General features: G+C 39.6%; 1 pseudogene; it reads right to left on the reverse strand.

The window, feature by feature from the left end:
- Nucleotides 1-375: 375 nt before the first annotated feature.
- LOC114033713 lies at nucleotides 376-26757 on the reverse strand (annotated as a pseudogene).
- Between the last annotated feature and the right edge of the window lie 219 nt (nucleotides 26758-26976).

Genomic DNA, 26976 nt, shown 5'->3' on the forward strand with positions numbered 1-26976 from the left:
CATGGTGACTTAATGTTTGCAAAGGACTTTATAAAAATTGTTTCCTTTGCCTCGTGATGGAAAATGCTATCCACATCCAAAGAAAGAACGATGGAATTTGAATGCAGATCGAAGCATTCTATTTGTTATTTTTTTTCCTCTTCTGTTGAGTTTTGTTTCCTCTTTCTGGTGGTTCCTCCTTTGGTTCTAATTTTTACTTACAACATCACTAACCTGAAAATGTTTAATAAGAATGTATATATATATAGCCTATATCAGATTATGTGTCATCTTAGGGAGGGTGGCGGGGAGGAAGGGGGAGAAAAATTTTAAACTCAAAAGCATATGGAAGTGATTGGTGATCAATCAAAATAAATTAATTAAAAAATTGTCTCCTTTGATTTTCTCATGGACCTTTGGAGGTAGGTACTATTACTAGGTAGGTACATATGGGGAAACTCAAGCAGGAACAGGTTAAGTGATTTGTCAAGGGTCCACAGCATGAAGTAAAAGAGACAGAATTTGAACTCAGGTCTTGGGGATTCAGGGATAGCCCTCTATCCATTGTGCTGCCCAGCAACCTAAAGAAATCATTACAAAAATGAATGACCAACAGACACCAAAATATTTATACCAGGACTCTTTGTGCCAAATAACATTGTGAAAAGAAAAGTGAGTATCAATCAAGTAGGGAATGGCTACAAAAAATTATATTTAGGAATGCCATGAAATATTATGGAGTAAGGAGAAACCTTAAGATTTCAGAAAAAATTCTATCAGTTTTTAGAAGTTTATGCACAGTATAAAATATGCAATGTTTAGTGAGATCTGTGCTGTAGGAAGTGGTCTTCCCACCTTAATTAGATCGATAAGTTTTATCTCCAGCAAGATTTTTCCAATACACACAAAAGTATAAGCTCCTGGTAAAGCCTTCCCACAATCCTTGCTATTATAGCTTCTTTCCAGTGTGAATATTGTGATGTCTAGTGACCTACATCTTCCAGCAAAAGGCAGATCCTCATTGAACACATTCATATGTCTTCTATGCACTATTAATCCTCTGATATAAAGTAAGAGATGATCTCTGGCTGAAGGCCTTCCCACACTGAGTTCATGTAGGGCTTATTCACAAGATAAAATTTCTGATGTCAAAGCTCTGTAGACCATTTGAATGCCTTTGCACATTTGTAACAAGAATATGATTTCTATCTCATGTGAATTCACTGATGGGAAATAAGAGACGACTTTAGCCTGGATGCTTTTCCACATATATTAATGAGGTTTTCCCTCTCATATTGATTCCCTGATGTTCAGTTAGGGAAGAATTTATATTAAAAGCTTTATCACGTTCTAGACAGTCATAAGGTTTCTCTCAAGTGTGGATTCTCTGATGTACATAATGGGAAGAGTGATGAGTAAAAGCTTTACCACACTTGTGACATTCATAAGGCTTCTCTCCCGTGTGGATTCTCTCATGTACAGCAAGACGAACCTTCTGTGAGAAAGTCTTTCCACACTGATTACATTCATAAGGTTTCTCTCCAGTATGGATTCTCTGATGTGTAGCAAGATGAAAGCTCATTCTAAAAGTCTTTCCACACTGATTACATTGATAAGGTTTCTCTCCACTGTGGATTATCTGATGTTTACAAAGAGTGGAGAGGCATCTGAAAGCCTTTCCACATTGATTGCATTCATAAGGTTTCTCTCCAGTGTGGATTCTCTCATGTACAACAAGATTGGGCCTGTGTGCAAAAGCCTTTCCACACTGATTACATTCATAAGGTTTCTCTCCAGTGTGGCTTCTCCTGTGTGCAGTAAGATTGGATTTATTTGTGAAAGTCTTTCTACAGAGATCACATTCATAAAGTTTCTCTCCAGTATGGATTTTCCAATGTAGAATAAGATTAGACCCAAGTCTTAAACCTTTTCCATATTGATTGCATTCATGTTTCTCTGCAGTATGGATTCTCTGATGTTTAGCAAGATCAGCTCTGGATTTATTATATTTAGAATAGTCATTACATGAGGTCATTTTCACCTTTACAGTTGTCTCCTTCATATCAAACCTGGTCTCTGCATCTAATGGAAACAAAAAACAGACACAAATTGATAAACATATGCTCTTCCTTCTATTTGTCATTGTCATTTTTGGTCATGTCTGACTCTTCATGACCCCTTTTTGGGGTTTACTTGGCAAAAAAACTGGAAGGGTTTGCCATTTCATTCTGCAGCTCATTTTACAAATGACGAAACTGAGGCAAACAGGGTTAAGTGACTTGCCCAGTGTCACCTAGGTAGTAAATGTCTGAGGCTTAATTGAACTCAGATCTTTCTGACTCCTATTTGTAATTTCCAACCATTGCTTCCGGTTATGTTCTCTGCAGCCAAACAGCAAGTCCAACCCCCACCCTCCTCCACTACTCCACCCTCCTCCTACCATATTACAGCCTTTCCAATACTTTGAGACAGTTATCTTGTCCCCATCTGGCTTGTCTTTTCTCCAGTTCCAATTATTTGTCATATGGCATGGCCTCAAGGCCCTTTCCCATCTTGGCTGCCCTCTTCTGTCCACTCTCCAACTTATCAATGTGTTTCTTAAAGTGTGGTTCCCAGAGCTGAACCCAGCCCTTTAGATGAGGTCTGATGAGGGCAGAATACATCCAATGGACTCTCACTTCCTTTTTCCCTGAAGCTGTATCTTTTGATGCAGCCCAAGAGCACATTCTCTTTGTTGGCTGCCATACTATGCTGCTCGCTCATGTTTAACTTAAAGTCTGTCCACTGAAAGCCTCAGATCCTTTTCAGAACTATCCATGCCTCCCTCATCTCATACTTGTGAAACTGATTTATTTTTGTACCCAAGTGCAAGACTTCAAATTAATCCCTAGTGAATTTCATCTTTTAGGTCCAAATCTATGTGCTAGCCTAACCAGAGTCCTATGGCTTCTAACATCATCCCTGCCTTTATCCAAGTCATCGATAAAAATGTTAAATAGCAATCCTTGCGGTACTCCAATGGAAGTGTCCTACAAGTTCAGGCTAGCCTTACTCCTAGAAAAGAGGTGAAGGTACTCAAGGTATGACTCTCCACCTTCCAGGGTAGCAGAGATAAGAATAGTTTCGCACACATCCCAACTCCCTAAAAATGAAGCATAGTTTCAACATGAAAAGACAGAAATATAAGGATACAGGGAGGTGGAAAGGAATTCCGTCCTACATCAGAAGCTTGGAGAATGGCCACATCTCACATAGGAGGAAAGGAAGATGGACTATTGTATAGATAGAGGTAAAAAAAATGAAACTAAGGATTTTTCCAAAGAGAATGGAGCAGGATGCTCTGAAAGGAAGCAGCTGTTTATTCTCAATGGAATTATAAAGTAGATGCACAGGCACTGTCAGGTGAGGGATCATTCAGCAAATGCCAGAGGAAGAAGAGAACTGTACCAAAGGATGATGATTCAATGGGAGAACCACTGACTAACCCAATAACAATAGAGCGGTCTCGTCTTCCTGAAGCATGTCTCCATAAACACACAACCTCCCAAAAATTATCCCAGCAGTTGACTAGCTACCTCGGAGAGTTCACATGGGCACAAAGGATACTGACAGAAGGTATTTAGAGAGCCCTACCAAACATTATGAAGCATAATGTTGATTGTCCAGAACGTGAATGTGCTGATATTCTTGAACTGCTTCTAGGTGACAAAGTGGGAGCTTTAGGGGCTTTCTTGGGGCCATACATAACTCAGGGAGTTTGGAAACAACATGGCATCATCAAGGACAAGTTGTGCCAAATTAACTTAAATTCCATTTTTGAAAAGGTTACTGGACTTGTTCACTATGAGAATGCTGTATGCATAGTTTAACCAAATTTTAGCATGATGCTTAATAAAATATTTTGTACTGTCCTTTGGAAGAAAATGGAGAGATGTAGACTAAGTGATAATACAAGCAGATAGATTCAGAATTGATAGAATAGCCAGGCTCAAAGAAGAGACATTAATTAATAGATAACTTTGAAGGAAGTTTCTAGTGGAGTGCTCCTGGGATCTGGGCCTGTACTATAAAATTGATTTGGATAATGATAACAACAATTCCTAGCATTTATATGCCTACTGAGAAGATTAATTCTAGATCATTTTCTTATTGATCCAATTTACAAATAATTGATTTTTTTTCCTGTAACTGCTTAAGTCATGGCTCTTTGTCTCTCAGCTTGGTTCAGAGATTCAGCTGGACTGTAATAGGTTAATTTTAAATATCCAGCTTTCCTGCTAATCATCTGTCTATTCTTGCCTCAAGGAATATAGCTGACCCTAGGGGATGCATATAAATATCAGGGTGTCAGGCCTAATATTTATACACCTCCAAGCTATCCTTCGAGGATGTCTGGTTTGTTATCCAAAAAGGACTGGTCCGTTATCTTTTTGCCTTGCACCTGGATTCCAACAACAAGCACATCTTGGGCACAGCAGGGAAGCTAGCCACCATTACCAAATTTCCATTCAAATACGTTGTTAACTGTGCCTCAGCTCTGTAACCAATTCTGTAGCCCTCAATCCTACATCACCAACCTATTCTGTTCTTTGTTCTGTACTTCCCAAAACCTATAAAAGGGGAACTATCCTTTTGTTTGGTGTCTTTGGTATAAATGGAGACAAGTCATTGACTCATTTATTGACAGGCAGCACACCTATTGATGTTAGCTTGCTCAGAGAATTGCCTCATTTTGTATTTTTGTTAAATTACACTTGCGCCAGGCACTGTGATAAGCACTTTGCAAATATTAGCTCATTCGATCCTCGCAATAATCCTGGGAGGTAGGACTGTTATTATCCTCATTTTACAATTGAAGAAGCTGAGGCAAATAGAATGGAGAACAAGGCCCAGCCTGAATCATGAGTGGGAAATTCAATAAATCACAGTGAGGTATTGTTCCAGACCAGATCAGTGTAGAGAGACAGAGAGGTCTGTGGACACTGGGGAAGGGGTCCAGCCAGGAAGGGCACTGCCAAGAAAGGGTCCCAGATCCAGTGTAAAGGAACTTCAACTTGCGTAGGGTACATGAACAGATGGCATCTGGCAGTCCCATCACTTAACTGCCCAATTTATAGTTGGGAAAATAGGGGACCTGCCCCTAGAGGTGGTAGTTCTAGATCAAATGCTGGCTCCTTGGGTGGGTATTAAGCATAGAACAAATTAAGAAGCAAGCAGCAGCCATACAGTTCTAATTTGAAGTATAGAATACAGTCTCAGGTCCAGCATCCAGTCCAGTCTGAAGCCTGCAGAGGAATAACCAGGGAAGGAATGTAACAAAAGAAGACCCTGCAATTCTGTCACTTTTGACCAGTATAGTTGTCCAACTAGCTTACAGTGACAGAGTACTCTACTGGAAGTTATAATTTCTACCACAAATCACTCTGTTTTCAATGAAATTGCCTATTTTAGATGGCATTCTCAATTCCATTCAAAAATCAAGTAGAACATCACACCTTAGTTTTCACACACACACATACACACACACACACACACACACACACACACACGCTAGTGATGTCACTGAGTCAAAGAGTACTAGTCACATTTTGGGTTTTACACCTTCACCAACAATGAATTAATTAAAAACCTATAATCATTAGTGAAAAACAATAATAATAGCTCACATTAACATGGTGATTTAATGCTTGCAAAGGACTTCATAAATATTGTCTCATTTGATTGTCTCATGGACCCTTGGATGTAGGTACTATTACTATCCCCATTGTACATATGGGGAAACTCAGGCAGGAATAGGTTAAGTGACTTGCCAAGGGTCACACAGCGAGCAAGTATAAGAGACTCAATCTGAACTCAGGTCTTGGGAATTCAGGGACAACCCTCTATCCACTGTGCCACCCAGCAGCCTAAAGAAATCATTACAAGGGGGCAGCTAGATGGTGCAGTGGATAAAGCTCTGGCCTTGGAGTCAGGAGGACCTGAGTTCAAATCTGGCCTCAGAAACTTGACACTTACTACTGTGTGACTTTGGGCAAGTCACTTAACCCTGATTGCCTCACCAAAAAAAAAAAAAAAAAGGAATCATAACAAAAGTAAGTGTCCAAATATACCAGAGGCAGAGCCAGGATAGCAGAGTAGAGACAAGAACTTGCCTAAGCTCTCCCAAATTCTCCTCCTAAAAACTTTGAAATAATACCTCAAAATGAATTCTAGAGCAGCAGAACCAACAAAAGGATTAGGTGAAGCAATTTTCCAGCCCAAGACAACCTAGAGGGTCAACAGGAAAGATCTTTCTCACTGGTGTGAAAGTAAAACACAATCCAGCATAGGCAGGGCCCAGGTAAACCAGCAGCAAGCCTTGCTCTAGCAAGCTAGCTCAGGCCTTGGAGATAACTGATTCAGTAACAGCCACTTCCAGAGCTCTCAGTGCTTGAGAAAAATTTATATCTCTAAACACTTACATCAACAAAATAGAGGAAGAATGCATCAATGAATTGGGTATGCAACTAAAAAAAATAGAAAATGAACAAATTAAAAATCTCCAATTAAACACCAAATTGGAAATCCTGAAAATCAAAGGAGATTAATAAAACTGAAAGAAAACCATTTAACTAATAAATAAAACAAGAAGCTGGTTTTATTAAAAGAAAAACAACAGATAAACCAGTGGTTAATTTGATTTTAAAAAAAGAAAGAGGAAAATCAAATTACAAGTATCAAAACTGAAAAGGGTGAATACACAACCCACAAAAATGAAATTAAAGTAATCATTCAGAGCTATTTTGCCCAATTATATGCCAATAAATCAAACAACCTAAGTGAAATAGATGAATATTTACAAAAATATAAATTGCCTGGATTAACAAAAGAAATAGAATATTTAAATAACCCTATTTTATAAAAATGAAATTGGACAACCCATCAATGAGCTCCCTAAGAAAAATCCCCAGCACCTGATGGATTCACAAGTAAATTCTACCAAACCTTTAAAAAACAGTTAATTCCAATATTATATAAACTATTTGGAAAAATAGGCAAAGTAGAAGAAGTCCTACCAAATTCCATTTACAACATAAAAATTATACTGATACCTAAACCAGAAAGAGGCAAAACAAAAAAAAAGAAAACTATGGACCAATTTCCCTAATGAATATTGATGCAAGAATTCAAAATAAAGTATTAGCAAAGAGGTTATAATATATCACAAAGATCATACACCGTAACCAGGTGGGATTTGTACAGGGAATGTAGGGCTACTTCAGTATCAGGAAAACTATCAGCATAGTACCACCTCAACAATAAAACCAACAGAAATCATATGCTTATCTCAGTAGAGGGAGAAAAATCTTTTGACAAAATACAACACTCATTCCTATTAAGAACACTAGAAAGCATAGGAATAAATGGAGGTATCCTTAAAATGATAAGTAGTATCTATCTAAGACCATCAGCAAACATTACCTGTAAAGGGGATAAGCTATAAGCCTTTCCAATAAGATTAGGGGTAAAGCAAGGATGCCCATTATCACCATTATTATTCAACATTGTACCAGAAAGGCTGGCCCTAGCAAGAGGAGAAGAAAAAGAAATTAAAAGCTAGAAGAGGTAATAAGGAAACAAAACTATCATTCTTTGCAGATGATATGATGGTATACTTGGAGAATCCTGGAGAATCCTAGAGAGTCAACTAAAAAACTAGTTGAAATAATTAACAATTTTAGCAAAGTTGCAAGATATAAAACAAACCCACGTAAATTATCAACATTTCTATATATTACCAACAAGCAAAGCAGCAAGAGAAAAAGAGAAATTCCTTTTAAGATAACTGCAGACAATATAAAATACTTTGGAATCTACCTGCCAAGAGAAACCCAAGAGCTACACAAACACAATTACAAAACACTTTTCACACAAATAAAGTCAGATCTAAACAATTGGAAAAATATTCATTGCTCATGGGTAGGCTGAGCCAACATAATAAAAATGACAATTCTACCTAATTTAATCTACTTAACCAGTGCCATACCAACCTACCAAAAATTATCTTATAGAGTTAGAAAAAATCATAAAAAAGTTCATCTGAAAGAGCAAAAGTTCATGAAAATCAAGCGAATCAATAAGACAAAATGTGAAAGAAGGTGGCCTAGCAGTACCAGATCTCAACTGTATTACGAAGTGGTAATTATCAAAACAATCTGGTACTGGCTAAGAAATAGAGTGGTGAATCAGTGGAATAGATTAGGTACACTATACACAATAGTAAGTGATCACAGTAACCTAGTGTTTGATAAACCCAAAGATCCTAGATTTTGGGACAAGAAATAACTATCTGACAAAAACTACTGGGAAAACTGGAAAGCAGTTTGGCAGAAGCAAAGTATAGACTAATATCTAATACTGTACCACAAAATAAGGTCAAAATGGGCACTTGATTTAGACATAGTGATACCATAAGCAAATTAGGGAAGAATGAAATAGTTTCCCTGTCAAATGTACTGATAAGGGAAGAATTTATGACCAAACAAGAAATAGGGAGCATTATGAGTTGTAAAACAGATAATTTTGATTACATTAAATTAAAAAGGTTTTACACAAACAAAACCAATGCAGCCACGATCAGAAGGAAAGAAAGCTGGAAAAATTATTTTATAGCAAATGTCTATAATGAAGGCCTCATTTCTCAAAAATATATAGAGAATTGAATTAAATTTATAATATAAGTCATTCCTCAATTGATCAGTGGGTCAATTGAATAGGGAGCTGTCAGATGAAGAAATTAAAGCTATCTATAGTCATGAGAAAAAAATGCTCTAAATCACCACTGGATAGAAAAATTGGAAATCTAATGGATGCCCATCAATTGGGGAATGACTGAATAAGCTGTGGTATATGATTGTAATGGAATACTATCATACTATAAAAATGATAAGCAGGATACTTTCAGAAAAAGCTAGAAAGACTTTTGTGAACTAACACAAAGTGAAATGAGCAGAACCAGGAGAACATTGTACACAGTGACAGCAATATTGTACAATTATCATCTGTGAATGACTAATTTTCAGCAATATAATGATCCAAGACAATTCCAAAGGACTCATGACGTAAAATGCTACCCACCTATGAAAAAAGAACTGGTGGAGTCTGAATGCATATCTGAGTGTATGATTCTCAAATTCTCTCCCTCTCCCTCCCATCTCTCCTCCTTGAGACAGCAAGCAATTTGATATAGGTTAAACATGCGCAATCATGCAAAACAATTTCCATATTAGTTATGTTGTGAGAGAAAACACAGCCCCCCTCCCCTCAAAATCATGAAAAAATATTTATACCAGGAATTTTTCCCAGGTAACATCATGAAAAACATTGAGTACCAATTAACTTGGGAATGGCTGAAGAATTTTATGCCATAGTGGGGCAGCTAGGTGGCACAACAGAAAGAACACCAGCCCTGGAGTCCAGGAGGATCTGAGTTTAAATCTGGCCTCAGATGAACTAGTTGTGTGACTCTGGGCAAGTCACTTAACCCTGACTGCCTAAAAAAAAAAAAGTTATGCCAATGGAATGCTATGGAATATTACAGAAGAGTAGTGAGAAACCTTAGGATTTCAGAGGACTTAATCCACTTTTAGGCCTTTATATAAGAAATTTGTGATGTCTAATGAGGTCTGTGCTGCAGGAAGAAATGAAGAAATGTTCCCACATTAATTAAATCCATAAGTTTTGTCCTCACCAAGATTTTTCCAATGTACACACATATGTGGGTTCTAGGTAAAGGCCTTCCCATAATTATTGCTTGTGATATCTAGTGACATCCATCTTCCAGCAAAAGGCAAGTCTTCATTGAGCACATTCATAAGTTTTCTCTCTATTATAAATCCTCTGATGTAAAGTAAGAGATGATCTCTGGCTGAAGGCCCTCCCACAATGTGTCCATATTGGGCTTCCAATTCCAAGATGAAATTTCTGATGTCTAACAAGCTCTGTGCTCCATTTGAATGCCTTTACATGTGCATTACAGGGATATGATCTCTATGTTATGTGGATTCTCTGATGGGAAAAAAGGGAAAACTCTAGTCTGAGTGATTTTCCACATTGATTTTATTAATGAAGTATTTCCTCTATTATGGATTCTCTATTGTTTAGTAAGATGAGATTGTACATTAAAAGCGTTACCACATTCTAGACACTCATAAGTTTTCTCTCTAGTGTGGATTCTCTGATGATAAGTAAGACTGGAGCTCCTTGTGAAAGCCTTTCCACATTGATTACATTCATAAGGTTTCTCTCCAGTGTGGATTCTCTGATGTACAACAAGATGGGAACGTCTTCTGAAAGTCTTTCCACATTGATTGCATTTATAAGGTTTCTCTCCAGTGTGGATTCTCTGATGTACAACAAGATTGAAGCTACCTGCAAAAGTCTTTCCACATTGATTACATTCATAAGGTTTCTCTCGAGTGTGGATTATCTGATGTCTAAAAAGATGTGATGTGCAGCTGAAAGTCCTTCCACATTGATTACATTCATAAGGTTTCATTCCACTATGGATTAGCTGGTGTGTATAAAGAGTTGATAGGCATCTGAAAGCCTTCCCACACTGATTACATTCATAAGGTTTCTCTCCAGTATGGATTCTCTGATGTACAACAAGATGGGAGCGCCTTCTGAAAGTCTTTCCACATTGATTACATTCATAAGGTTTCTCTCCAGTGTGGATTCTCTGATGTTCAGCAAGACTGGAGGCCTGTGTAAAAGTCTTTCCACATTGATTACATGTATAAGTTTTCACTACATTGTGGCTTCTCTGATGTCTAAAAAGATGTACTGTGCAGCTGACAGCCTTTCCACATTGATTACATTCATAAGTTTTCTCTCCAATGTGAATTTTCTGATGTCTACGAAGAGTGGAGCGGCATCTGAAAACCTTTCCACATTGATTACATTCATAAGGTTTTTCTCCAGTGTGGATCCTCTGATGTAAACAAAGACTAGAACGTTGTGAGAAAGCCTTTCCACACTGATTACATTCATAAGGTTTCTCACCAGTGTGGATTCTCTGATGTTCAATAAGATTAAAGCTCTTTGTGAAAGTCTTTCCACATTGATTACATTCATAAGGTTTCTCGCCAGTGTGAATTCTCTGATGTCCAACAAGATTGGAGCTCCTTGTGAAAGTCTTTCCACATTGATCACATTCATAAAGTTTCTCTCCAGTATGGATTCTCTGATGTTGAGCAAGGCTGGAGCTCCTTGTGAAAGTCTTTCCACATTGATTACATTCATAAGGTTTCTCTCCAGTATGGATTCTCTGATGTCTAAAAAGATGTGATGGGCAGCTAAAAACCTTTCCACATTGATTACATTTGTAACATTCTCCAGTATGCATTTTCTGATGTGCAGCAAAACTGAAGTGCTGTGTAAAAGTCTTTCCACATTGATTACACTCATAAGGTTTCTCTCTAGTGTGGATTCTTTGATGTGAACAAAGACCAGAGATCTGTGAGAAAGTCTTTCCACATTGAATACACTCATAAGGTTTCTCGCCAGTGTGGATTCTCTGATGTACAACAAGATTGTAGCTAGTTCTGAAAATCTTTCCACATTGATTGCATTCATAAGGTTTCTCTCCAGTATGGATTCTCTGATGAGAAGTAAAACTGGATCTACTTGTGAAAGCCTTTCCACATTGATCACATTCATAAGGTTTCCCTCCACTGTGGATTACCTGATGTTTACAAAGAGTGGAGAGGCATCTGAAAACCTTTCCACATTGATTACATTCATAACGTTTCACTACACTGTGGATTCTCTGATGCCTAAAAAGATGTGATGTGTAGGTGAAAGCTTTTCCACACTGACTACATTCATAAGGTTTCTCTCCAGTGTGGATTCTTTGATGTATGATAAGACTAGAGCGTTGTGTGAAAGTCTTTCCACACTGATTACATTCATAAGATTTCTCTCCAGTGTGGATTCTCTGATGGTTAGCATGAACAGCCCTGTACTGACTATATTGAGAATAGTCATTCCATGAGGTCATTTTCAGCTTTGCAGTTGACTCCTTCACATCAAACCTGGTCTCTGAATCTGAAGAAAGCAAGCAAACATACATACATACTTACACATATGTTATAAATATATTGTCTTCCTTCTGTTCAGAAAAAAATAAACTGAATGATGAGCAACTATGTGGCAGAGTGGATAGAGTGCTGACTCTGGAGTCAGGAGAACCTGAATTCAAATCTGGCCTTAGACATTTACTAGCTGTGTGACTCTGGACAAGTCACTTAGCCCTATATGCCTCAGTTCCTCATCTGGAAAATGAGCTGGAGGAGGAAATGGCAAACTATTCCAGCATCTTTGCCAAAAACAAAACAAAACAAAACAAAAAACAAATGGGGCATGGAGAGTTTGAAATGACAACAACAAAAACTGAATGACATTCAATTTTCCCAGTCAAAAAGAAGAGCTTTAAAACTTATATGGACAGATTCAATCATGTGAAATTGCCCTGATGATCCCTTTCAAATTTTTGTTACTGTTGTTGTTGTAGATGAGATCCCATCATAAGTGCTAAGCCTGGTTTGTTTGTTTGTTTTTTTTTAACTCACCTGAAGCATATTAGATTCTGTTCTGGCCCATCACTTTTTTAGGATAGCCATTATCTTTTTATTTAAAAATTTTTATCTTTGAATGCTACTGTTCACTTAATAAAAAAAAAAACTAAAAACTAAAATCCTTATAATAAACACAATAAAAAACTATGCATTTCCCATGTCCAAAAATATTATTTATCATACTGGACCTTGAAACCACCATTGTTCTGCCAGGAAGTAGACAGCATGCTTCCCTATTAGTCCTCCAGCAACACTTCCTATTTAGGGGACCACGAATACCTTGGGAGTTGGTGATGATGGTCCAAAGAGTTTGAGCTAAAAATTCTTTCATGGTATCTTAAATAATAAATAATTGCCCAATTTTGTTATTAATGCATTTTTTCTCTGGGAAAACAAGTATGTGAATATTTGAAGCATAATCAGTCCCTTTCTGCTGTGATTTCCAAACATTATGATCAGGCATACAAGCTTTTTGGTGTTCATGCAGTGAATGCAGCAAACTGTGACTGATTGCTTCTGACTGTGCAACATATTTTTTCATTTTCTCAACCTGCTATCAAATTGTTTCCAAACCCTCAGACAATCTGGACATTCATGTGAAAATTAATTCCCAATGGATGGTCACAGGCATGCAAAGACCCTCATCTGCTTTTTATCATTGTACCAGAGTACTTCCTTCCTTTACCACTTACCTTGTAATCACATTTCATCAGTGATATAATCATGAGATCAAGATGTTACAAATATTTTTGTTCCTGCAGATCAGATGGCAAACTCCTTGATCATGATCCATGATCATCAGGCATGCACATTACAAGTCATCTTTAAAAAATCATGGATCATCACAAACATTCTATGTAGACAATAAACATTATATTGCCTCTTGTTGAAGTGTCAAGGTTATTTTTTTTTATTTGACCTTATCTTCCTCTTGCATCACTATTCTACTGTGAGGTTGATTTTCAAAGGAACTGTTTGGCTATCTGGGTCAGTCCCTCAGCAGTTTTTGTGACAGAGTAGCCAATGTTCCATGGTAGAAAAAGCCAGTTAAAGAGATCTTCTCTTAAAAAGAATGTTTTATATATAAACATAATTTTTAAAAAATGCAAAAACCAAAGCAATATACACAATTGACTTTTAAGTGCATTATCAATTAATATACTACTTGTCATTAGTCAATTAACAAAATACATTAAGTCACTACAGATCTTGTACATTGTAACTCATGATTCATTTATTGACAGGTTAGGAAACTATTAACAAAAAAATGAATTTCCATATCTCACCAAGAAAGCTTATAAAATTCTCCTCCCATTTCCTACCTCATACATGTGCAAGGGACCATTTCACTGTATTCTGGTTATAAATCAAAATATAATCGGTGGCACAGCAGGTAGAGAGATGGGCCTGAAGTCAGAAAGACTTGAGTTCAAGTCTTGACTTCAGACACTTATTAGCTGTGTGACCCTGGGCAAGTCACTTAACCTCTGTTTGCCTCAGTTTCCTTAAAGGAAAATAGGGATCATAATAGCACCCTACTTCTCAGGGTTGTTAAGAGAATCAAAAGACCTAATTATTTTAAAAAGTTTACCACAGTGCCTGGTAAGGATCCAGAACTCCTCCATTTTGAGAATCACTCCATTTTGTTCACACATAGATGTCTTTACTCTCCCATCAGTGCTTGCAATGCAAGTAACCCAAAATAGGATGTGCCAGGATATCTTGTTTTGCAACCTGTTCTCAGAAACAGCAGAGAGCCCCCACATTCTATTATGCAGAAACCCCAAACCCTGGAACTAGGTACAAGAGTTATTGCACCAGATCATCCTCTAGCCCCAGCAACAAAGACTTTGGCCAATCAACTTTTGCCCCATCCTCCTATCCTGCTCTTCACTCCCTAAAACTTACATAAACCTTGTATACTGTTGATTCACAGAGTCTCTGCCTCTTTGGATCAGACACCCTGCTGGCAATCTCAAGAAATCCTAGTTGGTCCACATTCTGTTTCTCACCCAATCTGTTGTTTGCATTCCTGACATCAATGCTGGCATGTATTTAGTCATATATAAGTGTTAGCTTTAACTGTTATTGTTATTATATTATAAAAATAATTCTTAAAGAAAGCCTAACATGAAATGTTTATAATTATGTTATACTTATTTCATTTTATAAATTTATAATTTTATGTTTAATTTTAAAAATTAGAAGGATAATAAATTTTTATAGTTTATAATATTAGAGTCTAACATAGGTACTAATTTGGAACTTTGGGATGTAAAATGATCAGTATCACTATTGCAAGTACTTAATGCATACATATAAAAGAATATTCTGAGTATTAGATTAAATAATGAGTGGGGATCACAACACTTTTTGTAGTGGTTGTTGAAAATGATTCTAAGAACAAAAAATTTCAGAAAATATTACTCCGTTCTGGTGTCATGGTTGTTCTTTGCATTGATCAGTTTTGTTAAAGTATAAACTATTCTCCTGGTTCTTCTGCTCACTGCTCTCTAAATCAGTTCAGAGAACTCTTCCCAGGTTTCTCTGAAATGGTGCCAGAGTTCTTATGGAACAATAAGGTCCTATTTTATTCTATATTCTATTCTTATTCTATTCTACTTCCTCAGTCATTTGTCAATACATGGTAATTACCTTTGTTTCAATGTTTTTGTAACAAAAATAAACTGCATCTATAATTTTTTGTAGAGCCAATGTGCCTTTTCCCTTTTTCTTTGATCTCTTTAGTTTATAGATCTACTTGTAGTTATCACTGAATCAAAGGATATACAGCTGAATGACTTTGGGGTCATAATTCGAAACTGTATTACAAAATAACATCCCTTCATTTTAAAGCTGTGTGAATCTTTGTGTCAAGGGTTTTTCTTATATACAACATGTTGGGTTCTCCTTTCTAATGCAGTCTGCTATCATCCTCAGTTTTTATCATTTGCATTCATTTATGAAAATTAATTATCTTTTCTCCATCATATCTTCTTATCATCTTTATTCTTTGCCCTTGTCTCCAGCTTTTGAAGGAAAAAAGTAGGTGGGGGAAGGGAATAGGATCAACACTAGTCATCTATAATTGAAATTGCATAATCCCCACCAGTCACCAGACCTTGTCTTCCTTTGATCCCAGTCCCAGGTGACTGGTTGTAACTCCATCTTAAGAAGCTCTTATCTTTTAATCTCTCTTGTTGGAAGCATCCTTTAGGGTAGAAATTTATTTTCTACCACATAAGGCAGCTGAGTGGCCTAATTGATAGGGCAATGGGGCAAGAGTCAGGCAGACTTCAGTTCAAATTCAGTCTCAGAAACTTACTAGCTGCATGACACTTGGAAAATCACAGTATTTCTTTGCCTCAGTTTATCTGTATTCTCTCTTTCATAAAACTTCATTCTCCTCTCTCCTTATATTCATAGTTGCGTCTGTTGAACTTTATGTATTTCCATACCAAAACACTCTCCTTTTCCTGCATCAGCTAGGAGTGAGTTTCATGGTCTGTTATTCTCAAATCATTTGTATAGTAGATTTTGAACTCTTTGACAGAAGGAACTGTCTTCTGCCTTTCATTGTATCCCCAGGGCTTATTAGCCCAATGCCTAGAACATAGTAGGCACATAATCAATGGTTATTGACTAACTGACTGGACCTAGAGCTCATATTAGGCCCTAACCTCTACCTCAATCTCTGGATTCTGGTCTCTCTCCTAGTTGTCAAATGTATGGCTTGTTTCTCTTTCCTATACCTTTTCACTTATAAATAGTTATCTTAGTATAATTCTAACCCTGATGAAACCTGACCAGACCCAGTACAGAAGATAACAATGGCTTCCAGCCTCCTGAACAGTCTCCTGCTACAGAATACCTGGGAGCCTCTCCCTAACCTTAGGGTAGTGGTCACCTCATGAATCTAGCCAATGATTCTCCAAGAATGGGTCAAAGATTGGGCCACAGAAACCAGGAAAATAATGAGATTGATGACTTACGCCTGATTGATTTCCAACTAAGACAGTGGCCTTCACTTCTATTCCCATACTGATGATTGGAGATGGAGAAATCACAGAACCAGGCAGACTAGGTCCAGAACAAATGTAGGTTACATACTCTCAGCTGGGCCCTCACTATGGCAAGGAAATCATCTGCCAACTCACCACAGAGTACTTGCTCCCTCCCATACTCTCTAATCAGAACATAGCCTCATTATTTCACTGAAAAAATGGGACATTTACCTAGAGCTATCTTATCTCCTCCTCATTTCATATATATCTCATACATTCTTTTCCTTCTTCACCCCAGTCTCCCGTGAGGAGGGGGCCCTCCTGCTTGCCAAAGCAAACTCATCTACATACATAAATATTCCTACTCCATCCAATCTTTCCCCCCAGAATATTCCCAATATGATCTTTTCCCACTACTTCTGAATATTTCTCTGTCTACTGGCTCCTGACCAAGTTACACAAATAAAAAAACCCATCTCTCCCAGATCCATTAAAAAAAAATCAATTCACTTGATCCCTGTCTTCCCAAGATATGTCATCCTATATATTACAGCCCTTTTCATGACTAAATAGCTGGAGATGGCCATCTACAATTGGTGTTGCCACTTGCTTTCCTCTTAACTTCTTCAAAACTCTCTGCAGTCTAGCTCCCAATTTCAGTGTTCAATTGAAACACCTCTTTCCAAACTTACCAGTGATCTCCCAGTTCCTAAGACTAAAAGTCTTTTCTTAATCCTCATTCTTCTTGACGTTTTTGCAGTCTCTGATAACTGTTAATCAACCACTTTTCCTTGATACTCTCTTCTCTTCCCTCTAAGGTTCTGGGATGATACACTCTCCTGGTACTCTTCATAACATATCCAAAGCTAAACTTGTTATCTTTTCCCCAATGCTCCCATTTTCTTGCTTTCCTATTACTATCTAGGGCACAACCCTCCCAATCATCCAGGCTCATAACCTACATGTCATTCACTCCTCATTTCCTCTCACTCACACATTCCTGCCCCCTACATTTAATCTACTGCAAAGTCCTGTTGATTGTACTTTTGGAACCTCTCTCAAATACATCCCCTTCTCTCCCAACATTGCCCCTTTCTCAGTTCAGGGTCAATAACCTCACACCTAAGACACTGCAAGAACTGACTAGCTGGGATCAGTACCTCACATCTCTCCCCAGTCCACTCAATTCTCCAACCAGCTGTCAAATTCATCTTTCTAAAGCTCCTGCCTAACCATATCACCCCCTACTCAAAAAACTCTAGTGGCTTCCTATCACCAAGATAAAAGACAGAATCCTCTGTTGGGCTGTTAAAGTACTTCATCATCTGCTCCTCTCTTATCTTCAAGACTTCTTTCACTTTACTTCCACTCCACATTTTGTATTATCCAGTAGAGGCCTCCTTCTGTTCCATGAACAGGACTCTCCATCTCCCAACTCTGTGAGTTTTCCATGGCTGGCCCTCATGCCTAGAATGCTCTCCCTGGCTTCTCTGAAATACAATGTAAAACCTCCTACCTGTAGGATAAGGGAGGCAGGGACTAAGGTAAGGAGGACTGAAAAAGGCTTACTGTAGAAGGTGAGGTTTTACATAGTTGTGTCCATGTTGTCTTTCCCACTAGTCTGTGGGCTCATTGAGAGCAGGGGCTATCCCTTGTATGTCTTTATATTCCCAGTGCTTAGCATATGGCCTGACACATAGTAGGCACTTAATAAATACTTGTTGACCTAAGGCAGGGCTAAGAAAGAATCATATTAGACAGCCTCAGTCCTTTTGAGATAGTTGCAGAAGAGTTCCAGGACCCAAAGTTCCCAGCAAAGACTTTTTCTAGGATCACTGATTTATTACTAGAAGAGAACTAAAAGTCCATGGAATTTAACCCCCTCCTTTTACATATGAGGAAACTGAGACAGAGGGGTACAGTGACCTGACCAGGATCTCACTGCTAAAAAGTGTCTGAAAAACAATTCCAAGTCAGGTATTCCTACCCCAAAGTCTAGCACACCCTTTACTCCAACATGAAGAAGCCTCTTGTGATAACAGCCCAGATACACCAGTTTTCACCTCACTCACCTGAACAGGAGTTCCTCAGTCCTTCTTGCTCAAAATGGGAGATCAAATATTCTCTGGGAACTGGAAGCCCTGGGCATGGGGAACAAGTTAGGGATAAGGATGGAGAGAAACTTGTAATTTAATCATTATTAGGGAAAGGGGGAATGCAAGCAAGGATCTCTAAGTGGTTCCAAGGACTACTCAAAGATAGTTTCCAGGGTGGGTATTGCTAGGAGCTTTGGGGACGAGGCAGGGAGGGGAAGTTCAGGGAGATTCATGTAACCAATCTGGAATCAGAAAATTCCAATTTTGTCTACCTCCCTCATAGAAAGATTGCCTCATTCCATAGCTTCCATTTTCTAGAAATCAGAGTCAGCTGATAGTGCAGAGGAGAGAGCCCTGGAGTCAGGAAGACCTGAGTTCAAATCTGGCCTCAGACACTTAGTAGCTCTGTGCCCATGGGCAAGTCACTTCATCTCTGTTTGCCTCAGTTATCTCAACTATAAAATGGGTATAATAATAGCACCAAAATGAAAAGGTTGTCATAAGAATCAAATGAGATAATATGATAAAGAAAGACCTTAGCACAGTGTCTGGCTCATAGTATTGTATATAAATACTTATTCCCTTCCCTTTCTTTCTTTACATCTATACTAGAATTTGGGGAATGTATAAAAGAATTACAGGGACACAGTTGCTATACTAGTGCTCTAAGAGTAACACCATGAGCAGTGGGCTACAAATTTTTCCTTATTATCCTCATTAACAAAAAGAACATTCCAAAGACAAAACCATTCCCAAAGAAGAAGGATGGCCTTGGGAGGAAAGGGGTTCCTTTCATTGTCCATCTTCAAGAGAAAGCTGCATGATCAGTTTTTAGGGATTTGTAGACAAAATGCACTTCCAGGTAGAAGTTAAACTGCATGATGTCTGAGATTCATTCCAAGTCTGAGATTTAGTACCATGGGCTTGATCCTTGACTTGAAGCTGCCTAGAACCAGAAGGAGAAGCAAAGGAAACTCCCAGATCCCTATAACACAATGCAAAGATCTTTCATAGGAAAACCAGTCAGCAGGAGGATCTTGTCTCTTGGACACAGGAGACTAGCACTTTGGCCTTTCTAAGAATTGATAAATGCCTGAAACTTTGCATACTAGGGAGGCAATGAAGACATTCCTTTTGATGACAGATTCAGAGTTGCCAGAGGAAGTGGTCCTTACCCAGGGAGAGTAAGTTCTGAGCATTTTCCACCATGACATCCTTGTACAGCTCTTTCTGAGAATGGTCCAAGAGACCCCACTCCTCTGGGGAGAAGTCCACAGCCACATCTTTGAATGTCACCACCTCCTAAAACGTCAAAACCCATAGGACTTAGAGTTGAAACTCACTTCAGAATTTATCTAGTCCAATGCTCATCAATTTACAAAAGAAAACTGAAGTACAGAGAAGGGAATGACCCAAAGGTCATATTCTTCATTAGCGTCAGAGCCAACACTTGAAACCATAATCATGAAAAGCCCAATGGAATATTTAGAAAAGTATTTTATATTTTCAGTTGGAATAAAGCTTTAAAAATGCATAACCATGAAATACTATTCTCCATGGAATCAGTCAAATATGAAGATCTCTGGGAAGAAAAACTCAACAGAACTGTCATAAGTGATATAATTCCATAAGAGTTTGTAAGAAGCAATAAGTACTGTGTTTTGTTGTGCTAAAACACTTCCTATGATCACTGAAGAGAGAGAAAAAAAGGAATAATCTAGTTAATTTCCTAAAAGTCAGAAACAAAATCTTATCTAGAGAACACACTTAAGAGATATTAATCACAATCTGGACTGAACTGAGTGGTATATGAGATTGTTTCCATACAAGTGAAGGAGAAATATCTGTCGTTCAATAGAGAGCTTAAAGAGTCTTTGGGTATGTGTCAGAGACAAAACATTTTATGTAATATTTTATTAAGTGGGGTTGGGAATGGAGCTAATTCATGAGAAAGACACTGTCAGGTTCTTTGTGAGAAAAAGATAATCTAAAGATACCCCTAGAATCTAGAACACTGGAGAACAAGAGTCAAGAGAATGAGTTAAGATGTAGGCTGATGAAAGATATCATATAGTAGAGCTTGGCTAGATCTGAAAATACCTTGATACTTCAGAGCAGTCATCTACTTTCCCAACCTGCCATACACAGAACGTGTATTTGGCCAATGCACTGGATATTTAATGCTCTACTATTTCATTTTCTTCTCCTTCTGTTGTAACTGCTTAAGTCATGGTTCTTTGTTTCTGAACTTAGTTCAGAGATTCAGCTGGTCTGTAATGGGTTAAATTTAAAAATCCAGCTCTCCTGCTAATCATTAATCTATTCTTGCCTCAAGGAAAAACTGATGCTAGGGGATACAGAATATTAGGCCTAATATCTTTACACCACTAAGCTATCCTTCAAGGATGTCTGACTGCTGTCCAAAAAGCTCTAATCTATTCTCTCTAAACCTTGCAGCTGCACTCAAATAATGAGCACGTTTTAGTCTTATAAGAAATGGGGAGGAGGGGAACCATTTCTAGAGCCCATTGCCAAACTTCCAACCAATCACGTTGTTCCCTATGCCTCAGCTTTGTAACCAATCATGTTGTCCCCAATCCCATGATGTCATCTACCCTATTCTATTCTTTGTTCTGCACTCCCTAAAACCTATACAAAGGGAGCTATCCATCTGCTTGGGTTTTTTGGCATAAACGGAAGGAACCATTGACCCATTTATTGACAGACAGCTTGACCCTGCTAATAAACCTTATCTTGCTTGGAAAATTTCCTCTGTTTACCCTTTTGTTAAATTTCATTTCCAACAGAAAGAATACAGCACATGGTACCTATGCTCACTAATATGGAGGGCTTATATTTGAACTTGTTTGGTTAGTCCACAGAAAGGATAACCAGGAACAACACATGGACATTACAGAGAGGCCAATTTAAGCTTAATTAAGAGGGAAAAAACTAAACTAAACCAAACCAAAACCAAATGCCTCCTAACAATGAGAGCTGTGTCAAGGTGAAATAAGCTGTTTCAACAGGAGAAGGGAAGCTCTCCCATCCTTGGAGAACTTCAAGTAAAGGCTGGATGACCACTTCTTAGTGGAGATTCATTGTGGATATGGGTAGGACTCCACGTTCTAACTTTGTGCCACAAAAAGCTTCAAGGGACAGATAATCCAATATGTGTCAGAACTAGAGAAAGATGATTCCAACCAGGAAGCCAGGAGCATGGATTGGGCACATGGATTAAACACTGCCAAGGGGAAAGACAATAGGTAAAGAAATAATTACCTGTAGCATTTCTATTTCATTTCACTTTGATAGATGACACAGCCATTACTCTGGGACAGGCCCCCATTACCTCACACTTGGATGATCACAACACCTTCCTGGTGGGACTGCTGGCCTCAACTCTCTTCCCACTCCAGTCCATCTTCCATTCATCCACTACAGTGATTTTCCTAAGGTACAGATCCGATCATTTCACCCCCCTACTCAGTAAACTCCAGTGGTTCCCTATTGCCTCCAGGATCAAATACAAAATGCAGTTTGATATTCAAAGCCCTTTATAACCTATTTCTCTCCTACCTTACATCTTACTCCCTGACACATATTCTGCATTCTACTGATACTAACCTCCTGGATGTTCCATGAACAAGACACTCCATCTCTTGTGGCGTTTTTTTCTGGCTGTCTCCCATAACTGGAATGTTCTCGCTCCCCAGCTCAGACCACTGACCTCCCTGGCTTCCTTGAAGTCCAAACAAAAACCTCACCTCCTACAGGATGCCTTTCCCAACTGCTCTTAATTCTAGTGCTTTCTCTCTGTTCATTATTTCCTTTTATCCTATATCTAGCTTGCTTTTTTATGCTTTTACATGTTGACTCCCCCATTAGATTGTAAGCTCCTCAAAAGAGTTGGAGTATCTTTTGCCTCTTTTTGTATCCCTAGGGTTTAGTACAGTGCTTGGCACAAAGTAGGCCTTTAATAAGTATTTATTGTTTGACTGATTGATTGATTTATTTTCACAACAACCTAGAGAGATGATGTTATTATCTTCCTCGTTCTTTTTTTTTTTTTTTTTTTTTTTTTGTGAGACAATTGGGGTTAAGTGACTTGCCCAGGTTCACACAGCTAGTAAGTGTTATAAGTGTTATGTGTCTGAGGCCGGATTTGAACTCAGGTCCTCCTGACTTCAGGGCCAGTGCTCTACCACTGCACCACCTAGCTGCCCCTCCTCATTCTTTAAGATAAGGAAACTGAGCCAGACAGAAGTTAAGTGACTTGGCCAGTGTTACACAAGGTATAAGCCTTTGTGAACTCAGTCTTCCTGACTCCAGACCCAGCTCTGTATCCACTGGGTCACCTAGATGCTTACAGGATACATAAAGAATAGACAGAGGGCGATCAGTCTCACAGAGGAAAGAACTAGCTGCTTATCAGAAAAGCTTCTTATAAAAGGTCTTGACTGGAATCTTGAAGGAAGCCAAGAATTTTTTAGTTTTTTAATTTATCCTGAACTTAATGAACATCTACAAAAGGGATAACATTTCTATAAGCAAAATATGAGAGAAATAGGATTGATCATAGATGAAATCATGAATTGTTATTATATTTAGGTAACTTTTTAAAAATTATATGATAATTTCAATACATATCCTTCACAAAGTCCTTCTGTTACCTTTAGCATTTCTAAAAAATTCTTTGACTGATGACAAAAGAAAACCTGTAGGACTAGAGTAGTTCACTGAATTCATTCTCTCCTCCTAATCCTATCTAATAAGGCAAGGGGTAGTAGCTTAACAAATGCTAATTAAATAACTGACTCATAAAGAAGATATACTTTTCTTTCTTCTGGTGCAAATACTCTGCTGAAGGCCTTTTTAACACTTTAAGCATCTTCTTTATTTTTTTTTTATTCATCTTTTTTGTATCTTTTTTTTTTTTTTTTTGGCAATTGGGGTTAAGTGACTTGCCCAGAGTCACACAGCTAGTATTATGTGTCTGAGGCCGAATTTGAACTCAGGTCCTCCTGATTCCAGGGCTGGTGCTCTATCCACTGCACCACCTAGCTGCCCTTGTATCTTTTTCTGAAGAAGGGATGTACCTGATCTCACCCAAAACCCTCTGCATAGCCAGTAGCCAGTAGCTCAGAAACAGAGAGACAGAAAGACAGATAGATAGACAGACAGAAAGACAGATAGATAGATAGATGGACAGACAGATATAGACATACAGATATACAGATATACATGTGTGTGTGACAACTGTGGAACTGAAGGGCATTTACGTCCATCTCTTACTGGTGGTGTGGGTCACACTCTTGAGTGGATAAAAAAACTACAGCGTACCTGTCTGGCTGCATCCTGTGCTGCCTTATTCTGGCCGTCACTAGCAAGAATCCTAACAATTCTTGCAACAGGATCAAATGAGATACTATTTATAATGTACCTGGTACACAGTCAGTGCATATAACTAGCCTGACCCTCTTTCCAGTCTTCTTACACCTTACTCTCCCTCCCCCTCCTCTCTCACCCAGAGACATTGGCTTGCTGGCTGATCTTTGACCAATACCCTCCATATTCTGACTCTGTTCCTTTCTAGTAGCTGTCTCTCATGCTTGAAATGTTCTCTATCTTCACATCTGGACCTCCTGGCTTCCTTTAAGTCTTAGCTAAAATTTCACCTTCTGAAAAAAATCTTTTCCCGTCTCTGGAACTGTTAAAGCCTTCCCTCTGAGAATACCTCCCTTCTGTGTTGTATAGAGCTTGTTTGCACATGTTGTCTTCCCCATTAGACTGTGAGCTCCTTGAGGGCAGGGACTGGCTTTTTCCTTCCTTTGTATTCCCAGTAGGTTAGCACAGTGCCCTTGCCCTTTCTACATGCTTACAGACTAGACCTAAGAAATGTTAAAGGGGGGAGATTCAGAGAGACCTGGGAAGACTTGTGTGACCTGAGGCTGAAGGAAATGAACAGCACCAAGAGGACAAAGTCTGCTTTGCTGACGACATAGCAAAGGAAGAGCTGGGGAAGCCTCCAGGGCTCTGCTCCAGGCTTGTTCAGATAAGACTCAAGTGTGAAGGGGTATCCTTGACCTTCGATAGCTAAAAGGGAGAGTTTGGTCAAAAGAAATAAAGAGAAGGGGGGAGGAGTTCTCTGTAGGAGGCGGGAGTGCTAGGCATGCATAAAGAGAGCAAAGACAAGATCCATATGGAATAGAGACTAAAGAGTGAAGTGATTTTCCTTGTCAGTTAATTATAATAAGGGGGAACTTAAAAAACAAACACAGGAGGGCAGCAATTGGGGGGGTGGGGAAAGCAGTTAAAGCTCAAAATGCCAAAGTGCCATGAATCAGTTCAAAACACTGACAAAGAGAGAAGGACAGTGTTGCTACTACCGTATTCAATTTCACAGGTAAGAGAGATTGACAGCTTCAAAGACAATTCTCTTTGTCTATAGAAATGGCCTTATGGGCTGATGTTGGCCAAGTCAGTGGATGGCCTGCACTTACCTGGGATGGGGGTCTGTGGCTCCCAGGTGCCATTCCCTCTGGCTCTGGGCTCCCTGCTTGCTCCAGGTCTTGGTCCTCTGCAGACTGAGAGCTGGGGAGGGAGAAGGATCCCAGAGGGGGAAACTTTATTCCTTTCTCTTCTTAGGGAGAAGGCTGGCCAACTGGAATTTATAGAGAGTGAGGTTGCACAGGAGTTACAAAGTCCCTGGCCCTGCCCTCAGGGGAAAGACTCCAACCTACAGAAGGAAGGAGGCAGCAGGTAGGGTCAGGCTTGGAAAGGAAGATGGTCCCACCCTCTCTTACTCCTTCACTTCTACCCAGCTCCACACCCCTATCCTCCTACAGCGGATACCAAGAGGCAGAAGGGGCTTGAGATCCCAAATGACATGAGACCAGTCAGAGCCTCAGTGACCCAAGTCTGTCTGTCTGTCTCTCTTTCTCTTTCTCCCTCCCTCCCTTCCCTGCCAACCCCCCCCCCCCGAATCTGAACCACAGACTGACTGCTTGATTTAGGAAGGAGGGTAGCTAGTGAAGGCTGGGGATGGGGAGGGCTCTGGGATGGAGCCACCAGGGAACGAGCAGGACATGCATGACCCAGGAAGATAAAATCCAGTCTAGGGTTCAGCATCCTGGCAAGGGACCCCAGGACTCTGAAAGAAGTGGATTAGGAATGCAGGAGCTTTGGTGCCTGGGTCCAGTGTGGATCCTAGGAGCAAGGAGGCAGAACTTTTGGATCCTTACAGAGTGTATTAAAATCGTATCTTGTTCTAGTCCCCCTGACCACTTCCTCGTCTTCGTCAGAAAGTTTTTAGCAGGAAATAAGATTGAAAAGGGGAACCAGGCAGTCAGCCCAAACTGCCCCAAAGATCAAAGAAGCATGATTTACATACTGTATCACATATTAACCAAAATTCACATTCTAGCAACATGTGTCGAATTAGCAGAAGCCCTCTAGATGCTGCTTCTCCGGGTTCTAGTACTTTGATGTATCCTGCTCCAAAGCAGCAGGATATCAAGAGAGGCTCATAACTTTGGGATGATTTGAATATATCTATGTCCACTAGCCCCAAGGTGGTGTCTCTCCAAAACACTCTATAAAAAGGAGACTTCAAGCTCCCCCCTACCCCACCATGGGGTCCACGGCGCCTAGTGAACCAGCTCTAATCCGTTGTGATGGGAGTGATACTTTCTGCCTCTCCCCCTCCCCATCCTCTCCTCTCACCATCCCATCCTCCACCCCCTGCTCGAGCCAAGCCCTCGGCCTCCGTACCCCTCCCCACTTTTTAATGCTCGTCTCCCGCTGCTAAACTTTACTGCCAGCTGTTTCCCGCTGCCAATCATAGTCTTTCCCCAGGAGTCCCAAAGAACCAGGTGCGCCTGCCCCGCTTCCTTCATCTCATCAATTACTTACCCATTCACTTGGTGCGGTGAGCAGGATGCTCCACGGGAAACAGGCTGGTCCAGCTAACGAACCAAGCGGGTCAGACTCTTAGGAACTGGAGTAGAGAGGTGCAGACAGCCCAGACTCGCCACCATTGCCCTCTCGACTTCCTACTTCCCAGAGGCCTCTGGGCCGCCTGCTGTCCCCGGGCTGGGGCGCTCCAGCCCTTCCCCCTGCTGTGCGGGCGGCCCCGAACCTCGCCTGCCTGAGCCCTGGCCCAATCCCTCCCGCCTCCCCCCAATCCAACACCCAGACTTGCCCCGCCCCCTCCTCGAGGCCCGGGCTGCACCCTCCCCCCTCCCCACCTCCTGGAGACCCAGGAAGGCAATGTTGGCC

This window comes from Vombatus ursinus, unplaced genomic scaffold (genome assembly GCF_900497805.2).
Source record: "Vombatus ursinus unplaced genomic scaffold, bare-nosed wombat genome assembly UNPS02007344.1, whole genome shotgun sequence".
Taxonomy (NCBI): domain Eukaryota; kingdom Metazoa; phylum Chordata; class Mammalia; order Diprotodontia; family Vombatidae; genus Vombatus; species Vombatus ursinus.